Here is an 18,298-nt window from a genome sequence, read left to right as displayed (position 1 = left end):
AAACTGTTCCTGGATGGTTGGGAGAAGTTGCTCTCGGAGGATGTGTTGGTGCCATTCTTTATTCATGGCTGTGTTCTTAGTGAACATTGTGAGTGAGCCCACTCCCTTGGCTGAGAAGCAACCCCACACATGAATGGTCTGCTTTACTGTTGGCATGACACAGGACTGATGGTAGCGCTCACCTTGTCTTTTCTGGACAAGCTTTTTGTCCGGATGCCCCAAACAATTGGAAAGGGGATTCATCAGAGAAAATGACTTTACCCCAGTCCTCAGCAGTCCAATCCCTGTACCTTTTGCAGAATATCAGTCTGTCCCTGACGTTTTTCCTGGAGAGAAGTGGCTTCTTTGCTGCCCTTCTTGACACCAGGCCATCCTCAGTCTTCGCCTCACTGTGCATGCAGATGCACTCACACCTGCCTGCTGCCATTCCTGAGCAAGCTCTGTACTGGTAGCGTCCCACATGGCCAACATCCGGTGAAATTGCACAGCGCGAAATTCAAAAGTATTATAAATATTTAACTTTCATAAGATCACAAGTGTAATGCATCAAAATAAAGCTTAACTTCTTGTTAATCCAGCTGCGGTGTCAGATTTCAAAAAGGCTTTTCGGCGAAAGCAAACCATGCGATTATCTGAGGACAGCGCCCCGCATACAAACACATAAATCATATTTCAACCAGGCAGGTGCGACACGAAAGTCAGAAATAGCGATGTAAAAAATGCCTTACCTTTTGATCTTCCCAGTTACATCACAAATGGTCCTTTTGTTCGATAATGTCCTTTATATCCATAAAAACTCAGTTTAGCTGGCGCGCTTCAGTCAATAATCCACCCATCAAAATGCATACAAAATGAATCCCAAACAAGTCAAACAACGTTTATAATCAAACCTTAGGTACCCTAATACGTAAATAAACGCTAAAATCTAAGACGGCGAATCGTTATTATCTTTACCGGAGGAAAAATACCAAAGAACGCACTCTCTTCCACGCGCTTGGAAACACTACAGCCAAAATGGGAGCCACCTAGAAAAACTACAATTTCTGGCTAATTTTTCCAAAAAACAGCCTGAAACTCTTTCTAAAGACTGACATCTAGTGGAAGCCCTAGGAACTGCAATCCGGGAGGACTTGGCCTTTATCATTATCATTAAAGTGATTGCCATTGAAAATAGAGGTAGGCTGAATTGAATTGAACTTTTTTTGGGGGGGGTGTTTGTCTTCGGTGTTTCATCTGCCATATCAGTTCTGTTATACTCACAGACATAATTTTAACACTAAAGTTTCTGAAACTGTTTTCTATCCAAATGTACCAGTTATATGCATATCCTAGCTTCTGGGCCTGATTAACAGGCAGTTTACTTTGGGCACGCTTTTCATCCGGACGTCAAAATACTGCCCCCTACCCAAGAGGTTAAGAAGGAAATAAATTACACAAATTAACTTTTATCAAGGCACATCCATTAAATGAAATGCGTTTTCAGGTGACTAACTCATGAATCTGGTTGAGAGAATGTCTTGATGACAGCTTTGCACACTTGGCAAAGGGTGGCTACTTTGAAGAATCTCAAATATAACATATATTTAGATTTGTTTAACACGTGTTTCCGTACGTGTTATTTCATTGTTTTGATGTCTTACATAGAAAATAGTAAAAATGAAGAAAAACCTTGGAATGAGTAGGTGTCCAAACTTTTGACTGGTACTTATAGTTTACACAGATCAGACACTAGTGTGGTACTTCAGTTTCAAGGGTGTTTTTTATTTAATTTGAAGAAAAGACACAGGTCTCCTCCTGGAGACCTTTTCTGGGTTACTGCCTTCTGGAATCCAGGGAATGATATCTCCTCTGGGGTAGTACACCTAGCCCCTCGGTTCTAAGTCTATCTGGTAGTAACCTCTCACTACCTCCAACCCTCCTGTGTGCTGCCCTCCTGGCAGCGTTATGGGCACTGTACAGCTGGTGAACAATCATCCCCAATTTAGTCCTGGCCGGAGGACCTGGCACATCCAGCAGAGGGAACCATCGCTGCGTGATGCAGGCTGTCTGTTACCAGGCCTTGACGTGTCTCCCCCTGGTGGCTTGTCCACGGTACGCCCCCTTAGCCCTGCCGGGGAGACTCCCTTCTCGATAGGGCATCTGCATTCCCATGCTTCTCCCCTGACAGTGCACAACAGAAAAAGAGAAGCGTTGAAGTTGCAAGAACCACCTGGTGACTCGATTGTTCGTGGCCTTTCCCCTGGCCATCCAGACCAGGGGAGCATGGTCTATGACCAGGGTGAAGTAGGTGCCCAACAGGTAATACTTAGGAGTGTTTAGCACCCACTTCACAGCTATTTTGTGACAATCAAGTATGTATTTTCTCAGGCTATCAACTTCCGGCTTATGTACATGATGGGGGGGGGGGTTCCTCCCCATCGTCTACCTGGGACAGAACGGCCCCTAGTCCTGTGTTGCAGGCATGCATCGGTACCAGAAAATCGTCCATAACGAGAATCAGATGGGAGCACAGGGCTTCGTTTAGGCGCCTGAACGCCCCTTTGGCCTCATCTGATCACTTCACTGTTTTCGGTAGGCAGGCCTTCCTCTTCTGGGGCTTGATGTTCCTCCGTCCCATCAAATACACCAGGTACTCCACCTCTTCAAACCCCAGTTTGCATTTCTTGAGATTCGCTGTCAACCCGGCTTGCCTGACCACCTGGAGGCGTGTCAGGTGCTCTTCCCAACCTTGGCTGTGGATGATGTCATCCAAATAGGCTGCTGCGTACTGTTGGTGGGGTCGGAGGACTCGGTCCATCAGGCGCTGGAACGTGGGCGGGGATCCATGGAGACCAACTGGGAGGACCCGGTATTGGTAATAAGCCGTTCAGTTTCGAATGCAGTCTTCTCCCGGGAGGAGGCTGCCAAGGGTACCTGCCAATATCCCTTGGTGAGGTGCTGATGTACTGGGCCATTCCCAACCGGCCGATGCGCTCGTCCACCCTCAGCATGGGGTTTGCGTCGAACAAACTGATGTCGTTCACCCCCTGGAAGTCATTGCAGAAACGCAGACTACCGTCTGGTTTGGGCACCAATACGATGGGGCTGCACCCTACGCTGTGGGACTCCTCGACAACTCCCATCCTCAACATAGATTCCACCTTCTGCTCCTAGGCCTTCCTTCGGCCTTGGGATCCAACATTTCCTCTTTCATACTGTTTCTCCGGGTGCGGACGTGGTGTTCGAGGGTTGTTCGGCCCGGCTTCTTGGAAAACACTGCGGTATTCCGATCGATGCGCTTCTGGAGCGCTTGCTTCTGGGATGTTCCAAGGTCCTCATTGCTCGGGACACTGGTTTTGACCATAACATGGCCAAGGCTGTCCTCACATGCCACCTCTTCAATAGGTTCACGTGGTAAATCTGTTGGGGTTTCAGTCTCCCTGGCTGCTGTACATGGTAACTTACAGGTCACAGCTTCTCCGTCACCTCTTAGATCCCGTGCCATGTTGCCGAACTTGCTTTCTTAGGTGGGGATTAAAACTAGCAACTTGTCACCCACATGGAATTCTCGGGACTAGGTACCCCTATTGTAGACCTCGAAGTGAGGTTGGTTCTGGCACCCCCTCGGACCCTAACTCTGGGTCTGTAGACGTGGTTGGCAACTGCTTGCTTTCGGGCTGCGCAGGCAAAGGTCCTTCCTCGCTCTCGTCAGTTGCCGCCTTGTACTCGTCTTCCCAGCTCATTCCTCCACAGTGCTGTGAACAGCGGAAAGTCTTGTCATACTAAGAGGGGTACGGCAACTCTGGCACAGCACCCAGCTCCCTTGTGGCGTCACGATGGTGGCCTGCCCGGTCGAATCCTGCTTGGTTTCGCCGAGCGTGTGTGTGTGTGTGTGTGTGTGTGTGTATATGTATGCTCACACACTCACTTAATTACTTACTTAGTTACGTACTTAGGTTGGAGTCGTTAAAACTAGTTTTTCAACTACTCCACAAATTTCTTGTTAACAAACTGTAGTTTTTGCAAGTCGGTTAGGACATTTAATTTGTGCATGACACAAGTCCCTTTTCCAACAATTGTTTACAGATTATTTCACTTATAATTCACTGTATCACAATTCCAGTGGGTCAGAAGTTTACATTTACTAAGTTGACTGCCTTTTTTTTATACAGCTTGGAAAATTCCAGAAAATGTCATGGCTTTAGAAGCTTCTGATAGGCTAATTGACATAATTTCAGTCAATTGAAGGTGTACCTGTGGATGCATTTCAAGGCCTACCTTCAAACTCAGTGCCTTTTTGCTTGACATCATGGGAAAATCAAAAGAAATCAGCCAAGACTTCAGAAAAAAATTGTAGACCTAAACAAGTCTGATCCAACCTTGGGAGCAATTTCATAACGCCTGAAGGTACCACGTTCATCTGGTCAAACAATGGTACGCAAGTATAAACACCATGGGACCACGAAGCCGTCATACCGCTCAGGAAAGAGACGCATTCTGTCTCCTAGAGAGTAACGTACTTTGGTGCGAAAAGTGCAAATCAATCCCAGAACAACAGCAAAGGACCTTGTGAAGATGCTGGAGGAAACAGGTACAAAAGTATCTATATCCACAGTAAAACGAGTCCTATATCGACATAAACTGAAAGGCCGCTCAGCAAGGGAGAAGCCACTGCTGCAAAACCGCCGTAAAGCCAGACTACGGTTTGCAACTGCACATGAGGACAAAGATTGTACTTTTTGGAGAAATGTCCTCTGGTCTGATGAAACAAAATAGAGCTGTTTTGCCATAATGACCATTGTTATGTTTGGAGGTAAAAGGGGAACGCTTGCAAGCCGAAGAACACCATCCCAACCGTGAAGCATGGGGGTGGCAGCATTATTGTGGGGGTGCTTTGCTGCAGGAGGGACTGGTGCATTTCACAAAATAGATGGCTTCATGATTAAGAAATTACGTGGATATTTTGAAGCAACATCTCAAGACATCAGTCAGGAAGTTAAAGCTTGGTTGTAAATGGGTCTTCCAAATTGACAATGACCACAAGCATACTTCCAAAGTTGTGGCAAAATGGCTTAAGGACAACAAAGTCAAGGTATTGGAGTGGCCAGCACAACGCCCTGACCTCAATCCTATAGAAAATGTGTGGGCAAAACTGAAAAAGCATGTGTGCGCATGGAGGCCTACAAACCTGACTGTTACACCAGCTCTGTCAGGAGGAATGGGCCAAAATTCACCAAACTTATTGTGGGAAGCTTGTGGAAGGATACCAGAAACATTTGACCCAAGTCAAACAATTTAAAGACAATGCTACCAAATACTAATTGAGTGTATGTAAACTTCTGACCCACTGGGAATGTGATGAAAGAAATAAAAGTTAAAATAAATCATTCTGTCTACTACTATTCTCACATTTAACATTCTTAAAATAGTGGTGATCCTAACCGGTGTTAGGTTCTAAATGAACCGAGTAAAAGCTCACAGGTGATTATTATAGCTCAAACCAAGTTTATTCACCCAAAGGGTCAAAACTGAACAAACAAAGACATGTTTCCACCAGCACAAGTGTATGTGTGTATATATAATCTCCCATTACATCTTTATTGCTAGGAAGGAAGTTACGTGAAACTCTTCACCTCTATGCCTTCTGGATACTTTTCTGCTGGTTTACACAAAAATGAAGGCCCTAAAAAACATCATGCTTTCACCCAGTCTTCCACCATCTGGCCACAGGCTCCAAGAGGTGTTCCCAAGCCATGTCATTTTCACTTTGCTCCCCATCTGCTACTTCCTCCATAGCCACCGATGTGCGATGGCCTTAATCAACTTTGCCTCATCTTGAGGTAACTCAGCACTGTATATATGTTTCATCATCAATGCCCTCAGAAAAGTAACCCCTACTACTACTAACACTGCCCATGATGCACACTTCACAATCCCTCATTTGTGCCGTAGTCCAATTCCAAGCTGTTAATATAGCATCCTTCGCTGCTATTACTGCTCCTCCATTTACTGTCCCTACATCGACTGCCATGAGAATAGCTATTGCGTGGAATCTGTCTCCTGCAACAAATACATTTGCACATAAAAACATTCAAGTCAATTTCCACCAATCCCTCTGGAACAATGATCACTCTTATGTTCCACGACACCTAAAAACATTGAGCAGGAGCACTTCCATTCTGTATAGTCCATTCTGTCTGGTCCACTTTTCCCACCAGTACACCAGCAGCATGAGAAAAGTTTGAACGTGATCTCTCTCCATGCTCACTCCACATGCCCTGTCTCAGGACTCATGCCGCCCTCCTGCCGCTCATACCCAGGTTGATGGCTTCGACTCAGGTCACAGGTAGGAGTGGTAAAAGACACGGTTGTATTGAACGCTTTTTTTTTTTTTCTTCAGCTGGTTAGGGAGGGTTGAGGTTCACACTATCTTGGTCAAATTATCACTTCCATGCATCAAGACACCATCTGTGTTCACCTTTGCCATAACTCTAAAGAGGGCAGAGGGGGAAAAAAACTAAGCCAATTCTGATTCTGGAAATCCAGACCACCTATTCACCGTATGACAAATTATTACATTCAATTTTCTTTATACCAATCTTAGACACGTGTCAGAGCATAACAACACACTGTTGAAACCATTGTCCACATTGGCTTATACTCCCTTATGTCTTACTGGCGACCTCACTGCAGAGTTACCTGGTCAGGGAGTTAGAGCGCTAGCTATTAAATATTTCACGCTTAGAAGTCAGAACCCATCACTGGGTAAGTCTCTTAAGAGCTTTGCACACCTGGATTGTACATTTATTATTTAAAGTCGTCAAGCTCTGTCAAGTTGGTTGTTGTTCATTGCTAGACGACAGCCATTTTCATGTCTTGCCGTAGATTTTCATGCCGATTTTGTATTTAGTTTTTATTTAAAAAAAAAAAAAAAAAAAAAAAACTAGTGCCTTATTGCAAACATGATGCATGTCTTGGAATATTTTATTCTGTACAGGTATCCTTCTTTTCACTGTCATTTAGGTTAGTATTGTGGAGTAGTTCTAGAATGTTCATCCATCGTCAGTTCTGTTTCCATTTTGAGAACTATCTGTTATTTGGCACATGCGCCGAATACAATGGGTGTAGACCTTACAGGGAAATGCTTACTTACAAGCCCTTAACCGACAATGTTTTTTGAAGTTAATTAAAAAATAAAAATTGTAATTATTTTTTTCATATATAGAAAGATGATCAAAGTAACAACAAATAATTAAACAGCAGCAGTACAAAAACAAGCGAGGCTATATACAGGGGGTACCGGTACAATGTGCACTGGTTAGTTGAGGTAATATGTACATGTAGGTAGAGTTGAAGTGACTATGCATAGATTATAAACCGAGAGTAGCATCAGTGTAAAAGAGGGGTCTGAGTAGCCCTTTGAGCTGTTTAGGAGTCTTATGTCTTGGGGATAGAAGCTGTTAAGAAGCCTTTTGGACCTCGAATTGGCGCTCTGGTACCGCTTGCCGTGCGGTAGCAGAGAGAACAGTCTATGACTAGGGTGGCTGGAGTCTTTTTTTACAATTTTTAGGGCCTTCCTCTGACACTGCCTGGTATAGAGGTCCTGGATGGCAGGAAGCTTGGCCCCAGTGATGTACTGGGCAGTATGTACTCTTCCTCTGTAGTGCCTTGCGGTCGGAGGCCAAGCAGTTGCCATAGCAGGCAGTGATGCAACCAGTCAGGATGTTGTAGAACCTTCTTTGGACCCATGCCAAGTCTTTTCAGTCTCCTGAGAGGCAATAGGCGTTGTAGTGCCCTCTTCACGACTGTCTTGGTGATGTGGACACCAAGGAACTTGAAGCTCTCAACCTGATCCACTACAGCCCCATCGATGAGAATGGGGGCGTGCACGGTCCTCCTTTTCCTGTAGTCCACAATCATCTCCCTTGTCTTGATCACGTTGAGGGAGAGGAGGTTGTCTTGGCACCACACGACCATGTCTATGACCTCCCTATAGGCTGGCTCATCATTGTCGGTGATCAGCCCTACCACCGTTGTCATCACTTGATGTCCTATCCCAGGTATTCCTTAAAGAGGTGGGGTTTCAGGTGTCTCCGGAAGGTGGTGATTGACTCGGCTGTCCTGGCGTCGTTTGGGAGCTTGTTCCACCATTGGGGTGCCAGAGCAGCGAACAGTTTTTTTTGACTGGGCTGAGCGGGAACTGTGCTTCCGCAGAGGTAGGGAGGCGAGCAGGCCAGAGGTGGATGAACGCAGTGCCCTTCTTTGGGTGTAGGGACTGATCAGAGCCTGAAGGTACGGAGGTGCCGTTCCCCTCACAGCTCCGTAGGCAAGCACCATGGTCTTGTAGCAGATGCGAGCTTCAACTGGAAGCCAGTGGAGTGTGCGGAGGAGCGGGGTGACATGAGAGAACTTGGGAAGGTGACGTGAGAGAACTTGGGAAGGTTGAACACCAGACGGGCTGCGGCGTTCTAGATGAGTTGTAGGGGTTTGATGGCACAGGCAGGGAGCCCCGCCAACAGCGAGTTGCAGTAATCCAGACGGGAGATGACAAGTGCCTGGATTAGGACCTGCGCCGCTTCCTGTGTGAGGCAGGGTCGTACTCTGCGAATGTTGTAGAGCATGAACCTACAGGATCGGGTCACCGCCTTGATGTTAGCAGAGAACGACAGGGTGTTGTCCAGGGTCACGCCAAGACTCTTAGCACTCTGGGAGGAGGACACAATGGAGTTGTCAACCGTGATGGCGAGATCATGGAACGGGCAGTCCTTCCCCGGGAGGAAGAGCAGCTCCGTCTTTCCGAGGTTCAGCTTGAGGTGGTGATCCGTCATCCACACTGATGTCTGCCAGACATGCAGAGATGCGATTCGCCACCTGGTTATCTGAAGGGGGAAAGGAGAAGATTAATTGTGTGTCGTCTGCGTAGCAATGATAGGAGAGACCCTGTGAGGACATGACAGAGCCAAGTGACTTGGTGTATAGCGAGAATAGGAGAGGGCCTAGAACTGAGCCCTGGGGGACATCTGTGGTGAGAGCACATTGTGCGGAGACGGATTCTCGCCATGCCACCTGGTAGGAGCGACCTGTCAGGTAGGACGCAATCCAAGAGTGAGCCGCGCCGGAGATGCCCAACTCGGAGAGGGTGGAAAGGAGGATCTGATGGTTCACAGTATCAAAGGCAGCAGATGGGTCTAGAAGGATGAGAGCAGAGGAGAGAGAGAGAGTTAGCTTTAGCAGTGCGGAGAGCCTCCGTGTCAGAGAAGAGCAGTCTCAGTTGAATGACCAGTCTTGAAACCTGACTGATTTGGATCAAGAAGGTCATTCTGAGAGAGATAGCAAGAGAGCTGGCCAAGGACGGCACGCTCAAGAGTTTTGGAGAGGAAAGAAAGAAGGGATACTGGTCTGTAGTTGTTGACATTGGATGGATCGAGTGTAGTTTTTTTGAGAAGGGGTGCAACTCTCGCTCTCTTGAAAACAGAAGGGACGTAGCCAGCGGTCAAGGATGAGTTGATGAGCGAGGTGAGGTAGGGAAGAAGGTCTCCGGAAATGGTCTGGAGAAGAGAGGGGATAGGGTCAAGCAGGCAGGTTGTTGGGCGGCCGGCCGTCACAAGTCGCAAGATTTCATCTGGAGAGAGAGGGGAGAAAGAGGTCAAAGCATAGGGCAATGTGAGCAGGACCAGCGGTGTCATTTGACTTAACAAACAAGGATCGGATGTCTTCAACCTTCTTTTCAAAATGGTTGACAAAGTCGTCCGCAGAGTGGGGGGGAGGATTCAGGAGGGAGGAGAAGGTGGTAAAGAGCTTCCTAGGGTTAGAGGCAGATGCTTGGAATTTAGAGTGGTAGAAAGTGGCTTTAGCAGCAGAAACAGAGGAAGAAAATGTGGAGAGGAGGGAGTGAAAAGATGCCAGGTCCACAGGGAGGATAGTTTTCCTCCATTTCCGCTCGGCTGCCCGGAGCCCTGTTCTGTGAGCTCGCAATGAGTCGTCAAGCCACGGAGCAGGAGGGGAGGACCGAGCCGGCCGGGAGGATAGGGGACATAGAGAGTCAAAGGATGCAGAAAGGGAGGAGAGGAGGGTTGAGGAGGCAGAATCAGGAGATTGGTTGGAGAAGGATTGAGCAGAGGGAAGAGATGATAGGATGGAAGAGGAGAGGGTAGCGGGAGAGAGAGAGCGAGGTTGTGACGGCGCAATACCATCTGAGTAGGGGCAGAGTGAGTAGTGTTGGAGGAGAGCGAGAAGGAAAAGGATACAAGGTAGTGGTCGGAGACTTGGAAGGGAGTTGCAGTGAGATTGGTAGAGGAACAGCATCTAGTAAAGATGAGGTCAAGCGTATTGCCTGCCTTATGAGTAGGCGGGGGACGGTGAGAGGGTGAGGCCAAAAGAGGAGAGGAGTGGAAAGGAGGTGGCAGAGAGAAATGAGTCAAAGGTAGACGTAGGGAGGTTAAAGTCACCCAGAATTGTGAGGGGTGAGCCATCCTCAGGAAAGGAACTTATCAAGGCGTCAAGCTCATTGATGAACTCTCCAAGGGAACCTGGTGGGCGATAAATGATAAGGATGTTAAGCTTGAATGGGCTATTGATTGTGACAGCATGGAATTCAAAGGAGATAGACAGACAGATGGGTCAGGGGAGAAAGAGAGAATGTCCACTTGGGAGAGATGAGGATTCTAGTCCCGCCACCCCGCTGATCAGATGCTCTCGGGTTGTGCGAGAACACATGGTCAGACAAGGAGAGAGCAGTAGGAGTAGCAGTGTTTTCTGTGGTAATCCATGTTTCTGTCAGCGCCAAGAAGTCGAGGGACTGGAGGATAGCATAGGCTGATATGAACTCTGCCTTGTTGGCCGCAGACCAGCAGTTCCAGAGGCTGCCGGAGACCTGGAACTCCACGTGGGTCGTGCGTGCTGGGACCACCAGGTTAGAGTGGCAGCGGCCATGCGGTGTGAAGCGTTTGTGTGGCCTGTGCAGAGAGGAGAGAACAGGGATAGACAGACACATAGTTGACAGGCTACAGGAGAGGCTACGCTAATGCAAAGGAGATTGGAATGAAAATTAACTAAACAACTGGGGAAGCGAGAGAGCAGGTCCTCCCTCACTAACCATTCACTGAAACACTCAAATATAACTATTCCAACTTCCACTTAGAAATGATAATTGCTGTAAACTACAGTGGTTCAATGTTTCCAGGAATAGGCTCATACTTAGTTTATTCAGCTAGATAACTTGGTACAGTATTCTTCCGTGAAACCCACCCAGTGCACTGTGTCTTTCTCACATAGGTGTTCCTTTTGTCTTGGTGGGAAAGGCCAAGTTTAGTGCAATAGAGATTGCATCTGTGGATCTGTTGGTGTGATATGCAAATTGGAGTGGGTCTAGGGTTTCTGGGATAATGGTGTTGATGTGAGCCATGACCAGCCTTTCAAAGCACTTCATGGCTACAGACGTGAGTGCTACGGGTCGGTAGTCATTTTGGCAGGTTACCTTAGTCCCTGTGCCCAATGACACTAAGGTGGTCTATTGCCGCTATTTTCTCATTTTATCAAGCAAACGTCTTAAGGGAATATGCTCGCACACTTGTGCGGCTAGACAAGCTCAGCTAGGTGCCAGCCCCCTGAAGCATGCTGACTGAAGCATGTTGAAGCCTTAACACTTATTGACTGAAGACATTTCAGCTTTTAATTTTTAATTTAAGATGCACCAAACAGGAATCACTCTGCCATTTCCTGGTTGCTAACATTTGAACAGTTTGCCTAATTTCAGTTTGACAAAACAAGCAGGTGTAGAGAATCATCTAAACCGCTGTAAAATATATTTTCCATAACCTAGAATATTGTATTTTCAGCTGTTTGAAGCTGGTGTACAAAACCAAAAGTAAAAGATGCAAAAATTAGACTTAAGCATGTAAAGCATAGAAATGTGCACATAGAACAGATCTACTGCAGCTTAGACTTGCTTTCAATGAAAATGACATCTATAACCCACATTTCTGTGAATTTGGTCGTGTTGCCCAAAAAGTTACATAATGCATCTTTAATTTGTAAACATTTCTAAACATAATTTCACTTTGACATTGTGTCACTGGCCTACACACAATATACCAATCTTAGTCTGAATTTAAAATTGATTAAACTAACAACAAAATGTAGAAAAAGTCAAGAGGTGTGAATACTTTCTAAAGGCACTGTATATGGCTCTAAGGATCTAAACCAAGATGGCGTAGCAGTTGGACGTGTGTTTGTCTTGTCCTGTGTAAATAGTCTTTTTTTTCATATATATTTTAATCTCACTTTCCATCTACGGACTGAAGATATTTTCCTGCAACCTGCCTCACCCAATGTGGTACGGATCTGCTGTTTTTATACTTTAGAACCGGAACCTCCATCAGGAGCTAGCCAGCTAACTAGCTACTAGCTAGTTGTCAGTTAGCCACTGCTAGCTGTCTTCACCGTTTAACTCAGACACCAGCCAGCTTCAGCCCGCTTAATACCTGTCTGTCTGCACAGCGCGATATCAACCCAGAGCACATCGGACTGCTTTTTCTCTAGCACATCACCGGATTCCTACCGCAAGCTCTGGATCATTACACCAGATCATCGCAGCTAGCTAGCTCCAACCTGAGTGGCTACTTCTGGCTAACGCCTCTGTCTCAAAGAAAACACCAGTTAGCCTTGAGCTAGCCTCGAGCTAGGCCCATCTCCCGACTAGCTGAAGAGGTCTCCCAGCTAATTCTTGGGCTACAATACCTCTTTTGCCAATTGGCCTGGACCCTTTATTGCTGACACGGAGCCCCGCCAATCCATCACGACTGGTCTGCCATCATAATCGTCTGAGGAGGTTTGCTGTCGAAAGATCATCTGCTAGCCCTGGCCCGCTAGTTTTTTGAATCGCCGTGTCTCCAGCTCGTGTAGCGGCTACCAAACAGCTCCCTGACTCACCTATTGCTGCTCATTGGACCCTATGATCACTTGGCTACACATGCCTCTCCCTAATGTCAATATGCCTTGTCTACTTCCGTTTAGGTTAGTTCTAGTTTTATTTCACTGTAGACCCCTCAGCCCCACCCAACATGCCTTAGATAGCTCTTTTGTCCCACCCCACACAGACCTCACCTGGCTTAACTGGTGCCTCCAGAGACACAACTGCTCATCGTCACTCAATGCCTAGGTTTACCTCCACTGTACTCGCATCCTGCCATACCCTTGTCTGTACATTATGCCCTGACTCTATTCTACCATGCCCAGAAATCTGCTCCTTTTATTCTCTGTTCCCAACGCACTAGACGACCAGTTCTTATAGCCTTTAGCAGTACCCTTATCCTACTCCTCCTCTGGTGATGTAGAGGTTAACCCAGGCCCTGTAGCCCCCAGCACCACACCTATTCCTCAGGCGCTCTCATTTGTTGACTTCTGTAATGTAAAAGCCTTGGTTTCATGCATGTTAACATCAGAATCCTCCTCCCCAAGTTTGTTTTATTCATTGCTTTAGCACACTCCGCCAACCCTGATGTCTTGGCCGTGTCTGAATCCTGGCTTAGGAAGGCCACAAAATTCAGAAATGTCCATCCCCAACTACACAACTGGCGGAGTTTCAATCTTCTGCAGAGAGAGCCTGCCGAGTTCTGTCATACTACCCAGGTCCGTGCCCAAACAATTCGAGCTTCTACTTCTAAAAATCCACCTTTCCAGAAATGCGTCTCTCACCGTTGCTGCTTGTTATAGACCCCCCTCAGCCCCCAGTTGTGCCCTGGACACTGTGATTACCCCCCCCCCCCCCATCTATTCAATCTTCAGAGTTCGTACTGTTAGGTGACAAAACTGGGATATGCTTAACACCCCGGCCACCCTACAATCTAAGCTAGATGCCCTCGATCTCACACAAATTATCAAGGAACCTACCAGGTACAACCCTAAATCCGTAAGCATGGGCACCCTCATAGATCAAATCAAATGTATTTATATAGCCCTTCGTACATCAGCTGATATCTCAAAGTGCTGTACAGAAACCCCGCCTAAAACCCCAAACAGCAAGCAATGCATGTGAAAGAAGCACGGTGGCTAGGAAAAACTCCCTAGGAAAAACTCCCTAGAAAGGCCAAAAACCTTGGAAGAAACCTAGAGAGGAACCAGGCTATGAGGGGTGGCCAGTCCTCTTCTGGCTGTGCAGGGTGGATATTATAACAGAACATGGTCAAGATGTTAAAATGTTCATAAATGACCAGCATGGTCAAATAATAATAATCATAGTAGTTGTCGAGGGTGCAACAAGCACGTCCGGTGAACAGGTCAGGGTTCCATAGCCGCAGGCAGAGCAGTTGAGACTGGAGCAGCAGCACGGCCAGGTGGACTGGGGACAGCAAGGAGTCATCATACCAGGTAGTCCTGAGGCATGGTCCTAGGGCTCAGGTCCTCCGAGAGAAAGACAGAAAGAGAGAATTAGAGAGAGCATATTTAAATTCACACAGGACACCGGATAAGACAAGAGAAATACTCCAGATGTAACAGACTGACCCTAGCCCCCCGACACATAAACTACTGCAGCATAAATACTGGAGGCTGAGACAGGAGGGATCAGAAGACACTGTGGCCCCATCCGATGATACCCCCGGACAGGGCCAAACAGGCAGGATATAACCCCACCCACTTTGCCAAAGCACAGCCCCCACACCACTAGAGGGATGTCTCCAACCACCAACTTACCGTCCTAAGACAAGGCCGAGTATAGCCCACAACGATCTCCGCCACGGCACAACCCAAGGGGGGGCGCCAACCCAGACAGGAAGACCACGTCAGTGACTCAACCCACTCAAGTGACGCACCCCTCCCATGGACGGCATGGAAGAACACCAGTAAGCCAGTGACTCAGCCCCTGTAAAAGGGTTTGAGGCAGAGAATCCCAGTGGAAAGAGGGGAACCGGCAAGGCAGAGACAGCAAGGGCGGTTCGTTGCTCCAGCCTTTCCGTTCACCTTCACACTCCTGGGCCAGACTATACTTAATCATAGGACCTACTGAAGAGATGCGTCTTCAGTAAAGACTTAAAGGTTGAGACTGAGTCTGCGTCTCTCACATTGGTAGGCAGACCATTCCATAAAAATGGAGCTCTATAGGAGAAAGCCCTACCTCCAGCCGTTTGCTTAGAAATTCTAGGGACAATTAGGAGGCCTGCGTCTTGTGACCGTAGCGTACGTGTAGGTATGTACGGCAGGACCAAATCGGAAAGATAAGTAGGAGCAAGCCCATGTAATGCTTTGTAGGTTAGCAGTAAAACCTTGAAATCAGCCCTTGCCTTAACAGGAAGCCAGTGTAGGGAGGCTAGCACTGGAGTAATATGATCAAACTTTTTGGTTCTAGTCAGGATTCTAGCAGCCGTATTTAGCACTAACTGAAGTTTGTTTAGTGCTTTATCCGGGTAGCCGGAAAGTAGAGCATTGCAGTAGTCCAGCCTAGAAGTAACAAAAGCATGGATTAATTTTTCTGCGTCATTTTTGGACAGAAAGTTTCTGATTTTTGCAATGTTACGTAGATGGAAAAAAGCTGTCCTTGAAACAGTCTTGATATGTTCATCAAAAGAGAGATCAGGGTCCAGAGTAACGCCGAGGTCCTTCACAGTTTTATTTGAGACGATTGTACAACCATCCAGATTAATTGTCAGATTCAACAGAAGATCTCTTTGTTTCTTGGGACCTAGAACACGCATCTCTGTTTTGTCCGAGTTTAAAAGTAGAAAGTTTGCAGCCATCCACTTCTTTATGTCTGAAACACAGGCTTCTAGCGAGGGCAATTTTGGGGCTTCACCATGTTTCATTGAAATGTACAGCTGTGTGTCGTCCGCATAGCAGTGAAATTTAACATGATGTTTTCGAATGACATCCCCAAGAGGTAAAATATATAGTGAAAACAATAGTGGTCCTAAAACGGAACCTTGAGGAACACCGAAATTTACAATTGATTTGTCAGAGGACAAACCATTCACAGAGACGAACTGATATCTTTCCGACAGATAAGATCTAAACCAGGCCAGAACTTTTCCATAGATATCCTCTTGACCAACTTGCCCTCTAAATACACCTCTGCTGTCTTCAACCAGGATCTCAGTGAACATTGCCTGTGTCCGTAATGGGACCGCGGTTAAACGGCCACCCCTCATCACTGTCAAATACTCCCTAAAACACTTCAGCGAGCAGGCCTTTCTAATCGACCTGGCCCGGGTATCCTGGAAGGATATTGACTTCATCCCGTCAGAAGATGCCTGGTTGCTCTTTAAAAGTGCTTTCCTCACCATCTTAAATAAGCATGCCCCATTCAAAAAATGTAGAACTAAGAACAGATATAACCCTTGTTTCACCCCAGACTTGACTGCCCTTGACCAGCACAAAAACATCCTGTGGCGTACTGCATTAGCATCGAATAGCCCCCGCGATATGCAACTTTTCAGGGAAGTCAGGAACCAATATACACAGTCAGTTAGGAAAGCTAAGGCTAGCTTTTTCAAACAAATTTGCATCCTGTAGCACAAACTTAAAGTCCATGGAGAATAAGAGCACCTCCTCCCAGCTGCCCACTGTACTGAGGCTAAGGGAACACTGTCATCACTGATAAATCTACGATAATTTCAATAAGGATTTTTCTACGGCTAGCCATGCTTACCACCTGACTACCCCTAACCCAGCCAACAGCTCTGCACCTCCTGCAGAAACTTGCCCAAGTCCCCCCTGCTTCTCCTTCACCCAAATCCATACAGCTGATGTTCTGAAAGAGATTCAAAATCTGGATCCTTATAAATCAGCTGGGCTAGACAATCTGGACCCTCTCTTTCTAAAGTTATCCGCAGAAATTGTTGCCACCCCTATTACTTGCCTGTTCAACATATCTTTCGTATCGTCTGAGATCCCCAAAGACTGAAGAGGGGGATGACTGTGGCAGCTTTCCAAAGGGGGAGACACTCTAGACCCAAACTGTTAGACTTATATCCATCCTGCCCTGCCTTTCTAAAATATTCGAAAGCCAAGTTAACAGATCATCGACCATTTCAAATCCCACTGTACCTTCACTATACAATATGGTTTCTGAGCTGGTCATGGGTGCACCTCAGTCACGCTCAAGGTCCTAAACAATATCATAACCACCATCGATAAAAGACAGTACTGTGCAGCCGTCTTCATCGACCTGGCCAAGGCTTTCGACTTTGTCAATCACCGCATTCTTATTGGCAGACTCGATAGCCTTGTTTTCTCAAATGACTCCCTCGCCTGGTTCACCAACTACTTCTCAGAGCTCAGTGTGTCAAATCAGAGGGCCTGTTGTCTGGCAGTATATGGGGGTGCCACAGGGTTCAATTCTCGGGCTGACTCTTTTCTCTCGGTATGTCTGTCTTTATGTATCTCAATGTCGCTCTTGCTGCTGGTGACTCTTCTGATTCACCTCTACGCAGACAACACCATTCTGTATACATCTGGCCCTTTGGACACTGTTAACAAACCTCCAAATGAGCTTCAATGCCATACAACACTCCTTCTGTGGCCTCCAACTGCTTTTAAATGCTAGTAAAACTAAATGCATGCTCTTCAACCTGCTGCTGCCCGCCCGACTAGCATCACTACTCTGGACGGTTCTGACTTAGAATATGCGGACAACTACAAATACCTAGGTGTCTGGTTAGACTGTGAACTCTCCTTCGACTCATGTTAAGCATCTCCAATCCAAAATTAAATCTAGAATCAGCTTCCTATTTTGCAACAAAGCCTCCTTCACTCATGCTGCCAAACATACCCTCATAAAACTGACTATCCTATCGATCCTTGACTACGGCGATGTCATTTACAAAATAGCCTCTGTCATGACGTAGCCCTCTTTGGTTATAGAGTGGCTTCTCCCTCTCTCCCTACAACACCCAGGTTCTGTTATCTCAGGTCATAAATTCCTGGAGGAAACTTTCCTCCTGGCCATGCAGAAAAAGACACATAGAGAGGGCAAAGGAACTTCTTCTACACCACAGAACTTGAACTGAACAATATCCATGTTTTGGAGAATGTGTAAACGGTCGGTGGAGAAGCCAGCTACGAACCGGTCTGTTTTGTTTCATGTTTGTGACCTCATGAAAGACAATACAGCCACATTACCATAACTCTGTTTATACAGGAGCCTCCGTTATGACATTAAAGTCTAATTATTGTATAAAATGAATGAGTAAAGATGAAACTATTTGTGAAATCATGTAATGTGATTTTAAACTGTTAATGTGAGAGAATTGTATTCCCTTTAAAGTTTAAGTCCCGCCTCCATGAGTACCGACATGATCTAGCTCATGGGACAGCCCTTTTCTACTGT

The 18,298-nt window shown here is 46.6% G+C and overlaps 1 protein-coding gene across 3 annotated transcripts in view; it reads left to right on the top strand.

Annotated features, from left to right (window-relative positions):
- The window catches only part of LOC106572395 (F-box only protein 6), a 45,585-nt gene that overhangs the window by 22,183 nt on the left and 5,104 nt on the right, over positions 1-18,298 (top strand). The window lies entirely within an intron of this gene.

Source organism: Salmo salar, chromosome 15 (assembly GCF_965601325.2).
Source record: "Salmo salar chromosome 15, fSalSal1, whole genome shotgun sequence".
In the NCBI taxonomy this organism is placed as follows: Eukaryota; Metazoa; Chordata; class Actinopteri; order Salmoniformes; family Salmonidae; genus Salmo; species Salmo salar.
This window is presented reverse-complemented; position numbering and strand designations above follow the sequence as displayed.